This window comes from Mus pahari, chromosome 17 (genome assembly GCF_900095145.1).
Source record: "Mus pahari chromosome 17, PAHARI_EIJ_v1.1, whole genome shotgun sequence".
Taxonomy (NCBI): domain Eukaryota; kingdom Metazoa; phylum Chordata; class Mammalia; order Rodentia; family Muridae; genus Mus; species Mus pahari.
This window is the reverse complement of record NC_034606.1, coordinates 15,206,121-15,210,855: the sequence shown is the minus strand read 5'-3', so window position 1 is coordinate 15,210,855 and position 4,735 is coordinate 15,206,121. Positions and strand designations below refer to the sequence as shown.

The following is a 4,735-nucleotide window of genomic DNA, read 5'->3' as shown; positions in this document are numbered from 1 at the left end:
CAGTTGAATAATACTTATGTGAATAAATGTTTACAAATTACTTCTAATAAATATATATTTCTTTAATTTGAAAAGTTAGGCTTTATCTTTATGCAAATGAACATACTTATCAAATGGTATCTGCAATGTTTATATGTTTATTATGAAAACTAATCCATCAATAATAAAATTCCATGGAAGGGCATTTTATAAAGGTAATTTCTTTAAACTATTATTCACTGTTCAAAACTCCCATAGTGTATTGATATTTAAGACTACAGTTAGGTCTAGATATTGAATATCTATTATTCATTTCTGTATTTTCTTTTTATCCTATGTGAAGTGTTGGAATAATCTCTATATGATACAGAAGCGGGTTTTTAAATCTGTTTATGCTCTTTAAATTTCATTTGGTAGTTAAATTTTACAGGACACCATGCATTGCCTTTTTTTTTTTTTTTTTAAAGTTCTTCACATTTTTATTCTTTGTGCACAAAGACTAGCATGATTGGTTCCACTTGGTAGTCGAACAGTCCATTCAAGGTCGCTTAGTCCAACTTAATGAAGCCTATGTCCTTCGCGTACTGCCAGAAGCACTGGCAGCACATGTTCAGCCCGTATTTTCGGATCAGACCATGGCAGTTAGAGCAGACGCGGCAAGAGCGGGAACCCTGGCCAAACTTCCGAGGGTGACTCCAGTAGAGCTGCTGGTGACCCATCTTGCCTTCAGACGCCTGACGAGGGAAAAGGCGCATTGCCTGTTTTTATCAGGGGACGTGTGTAAGCTGCTTATCTTTCAAAACTTTTGTCATCATTACTCATAACAGAGATATTATGGGAATGTAGAGGGGATAGGAAAAATAATAGGAAAAAAATAGAATTATATTTCATAATGTAATACATTAAACAGTAGAAAGAGTAGTTCAACTACTAAGAAATAGGTGCCAAGTTTTGTTATGAAAAATTATAATAAGGAAATCCAGAGGAAAAATACACATGCGGGCACACATGTTTTCATGTATACAGACACTCCTAATGTAACAACTGAAGATACACTTCTGTTAAACAACTTACTATGGTTCAAAGAACCGCTATTTAAGATGAAACTTGTATTTAACAGTATATTCAAGTCAGTTAATGAGGTGATGATGTGGGAATATGTTAAACTTTCCAGATTGCCAGGAATGCATAACCAAATTGAGGAGTTGGCATCAACCACATTCCTATGTAAAAAGCACTACTCTTAGCATCATGAAACAGTATGCAGCAAGCAAGGCACGGGTGATTAAGATACTAAAGTGAAACCTCTCTATATATTCCAAAGAATATCCTTTTGTACCACACATTCTAGCATAAAACCTATTGTTTAATTTGATCAAGGGTAATATAAAGTGGTGGAGAAATGACACATAATATTAAGGCCCCCATTTTCTCCTTCAGATTTACCAGCTCACACTAGAAACTTGATAAACAGTAAAGCTTAATCACCTAAATGGCAACATATATCAATGTGAAACAGATTTTACCCTCCTGTCTCTTTACCATTTAATATTGTGATAGATACTTGGGTTGACTAGTTTTGTGTCAGCTTGACAGAAGTGAAGTCATCTGATAGGAGGGAACCTCAAGTGAGAAAATGCTTTCATATGACTGGGCTTTAGACAAGTCTCTAGGGAATTTCTTAATTAGTGATTGATGGGAACAGCTCCAACACATTTCGTGTAGGGCCATCACTGGATGGTGATCCTGGGTTCTATAAAAAAGCAGGCTGAGCAAGCCAGAGGAGCAAGGCTGTAAGCAGCACCCTTTCACGTCCTCTGCTTCGGTGATTAACAACAGACCTAAACTACTAAAGTAAAATGTTCACTTTGCTGGGACAGTGGGTGCTGGTCATTTGGGGCTGAAGAATCAGCTGTGATTAAGAAGAGACCATTATTATTGAGTTGAAGTCTTCTATGGAGGTGTTCCTAAGAGTAAGCTCCTCCTGAGAGAGAAGATATGCTCTAGTGGCTGCCTAGATCTTACCTTGAGCTTGCAGCTGAACTTTGTTCAATGTGAGTCTCCCAGATGATCCTGATTTCGAAGGCATGAAGAGGTCATGGAGAGCAGATGAGGCTTGGCACTGTGAGAGGCCAGGGTACTTACATGAGGTTGTGATAGTGTAGCCTCAGTAGCAGTTGAAGCCCCAGGACAGATGGGATCAGGAAGAGAAGTTGAGGATTTGGCACCATGAAAATTGCCCAGCAAAGGTTATTGGTGAAACCTCAGCACAGAAGACTACCCCAGGTTATTGAAGATGCTAGGATCATGAATTGACCATCAAAAACAGGAGCAGCAGGAAAGTAGAGCCACCTGGAGCAGAATACAAGCTGTGTGTGGTGAAGAGGGCAGAGCTGCAAGAGTGACCCAAGCCCAGAAGATTTTGAGCTGATCTCAGACATTGGACATTGAGTTATTTTTACTGTTGGGAGTTTAGATTCACTTTGATCTTACTGTGACTGTGGCCTGGTTCTTGCAGGAGCCCGCAGTTGAGAAATGTTGAACTTTTACAAGAGATTTTGAATTTTTAAAGAGACTAGATATATTTAGTGGATTGACCGTTTAATGTGTTTGAATTTGTAAATGCTATCAGACTCCTAGAGAGATTTATGTTTTTAACGGGAAAATTTGGGATTGAGTGGAAAAGGAAACATCGTGGCTTAACGGTGATGTGTTTGTACAAGTTATCAAGAGGTACAAGAGGTATATCAACTTCACACAAGCTAAAGTCATAGGGAGGAGGCAATGGAGTTAAAAAACTGTTTTTCTTAAGCTTGTGCTGTAGTTAAGCCTGAAGGGCATATACTTAATGATTAATGGAGAGGGCCCAGACCATTCTGAGTGATACCATTCCTGGCGTTGAGGCCTTTGTTTCTATGAGAAAGTAGTCTGAGCAAGCCAGTAAGCAGCACCCTTTCACATTCTCTGCATTAGTCCCTGCCTCCAGGTTCTAACCCTGTTTTGATTCCTGTCCTGAATTCTTCCAGTGACGGACTACAATGTGGAAGTGGAAGCCACACAAGCCCCACCTTCCCTATCCTGCTTTTGGTTATGGTGTTTTCTTACAGTAATAGTAACCCTAACACAGCACTATTTTGTCAAAGAGACTGAATTCATATTACCTTGATGTGTAAAAGAGAACAAAAATGAACTAGAGAGTGTACAGACTCTCCACTTCTACTAAACTATTCTATAATCCAACCTAACTCTATACATGTGTACCATCTAAATTGCTGTTTTAACACAGTCAATAACTGAAATCATCATGGAGCTTAGGTAAAATGCTACCATACCAAAACCAAGGAGATATTTCATAGCACAATAGGATCTGCTATAAAGCAACACAAAAAGGATGAAATTGTAATCACATGTTCTCTCAGTACCATGGAGATATTATATAAAACTGGGTGCAATGAGTGTGTATACCATTTGAAGGATTAGGAGTGGTTTCTCTAAACAAAAACCCCAAAGGACCAATTATATTAGATGAAGATACAAAATGAAGAGCACGAAATACTCTAGAAAATTTTATTGAGAAAAAAAAGATTTGAGAAAAATTATGAAAGAAGAAATTTAATATTCACAAAAGATTAAACCTTTACTGAGAAAATAGATTGTTAATTTTTCCAGACCTGTGGCTAGCTCTTACAACGCATGCAAAAGCCCTAGCTCTCTCTCTGAGCTGACACATGCAGACCAAGCATAACTATCGCTATCATGTGATTAAGAACTGCTTAGATTCCCAAAATTTAAGAAAACATAATCAGTAATTTTTATGATCTGATCAAATGCTAACATAGAAAACAGTTATTCACACTCTAAAAATCTGAAAAGATATCTGAGAACTCTCAAAAGCTAAAAATGCCTGGAGATTCTAAAGGTATATGTGTATACAGTCAAATTAGTTGAACTTGATTTTGAACAAATTAAAGTTACTAGAATGGACCCTACCTCATGATTTGGTAACCAAATAAAACTAAAGAGAGCTATGCTAAAATTTGTCCACAAACTTTTTTGGCTAACAAAAGAAAACTGTTGGATAAAACAGAGTGTACGTTTAAGAGAAAAAAAAAAAACACTAAGAGTTGAATCATGAATATATGTTTATTGCAAAGAAATATTGCTGGTGGAACATTAAATTTTAATGCTAGGTTTTAAAAAATGTATTCATACTATTCAGTCAAATATCAAAGTGAAAACTTGATAAAATAAAATATTTATATATAAATAAAAGTATCCATAAAGGGATTGAAAGTTTATCCTTGCATCTGTCACCCATACACTACACAGAAAGCTGTCACCCATGCAAAAGCCTACTTTCTTGGAGGAAGTAAGATTTGAGAACACACAAAAAGGTCCTTGGTAACGAAACAATACAGCAAGATAAGGGTTTGAGGTTGTTGCTCATTTAGAAACCACTAATTCATTTATAATTCATAGGGAATTTTAAATTATGTAATCATTTATTTATTCATCCAATTATGATTTATTCTGAAAGTCAGCAGTCTGAAAGAAAATACATATAAGTCCCCAGTCTTCTTAAGTTTACATTCCACTTGGAAGAAAATTAAAATAAGGAAGTTAATGACTAAAAGTGTTTCAATTATGGGCTTGGAGTGGATCAGTGAACTAGTACATGTATAGTATTTATGAGGTCCTGGGTTTAACCACAAGAAAACACACACACACACACACACACACACACACACACACACAC

The 4,735-nt window shown here is 36.6% G+C and overlaps 1 pseudogene; it reads right to left on the bottom strand.

Moving 5' to 3' along the window:
* Positions 1-527: 527 nt before the first annotated feature.
* Positions 528-707, bottom strand: LOC110335313 (annotated as a pseudogene).
* Positions 708-4,735: the final 4,028 nt, after the last annotated feature.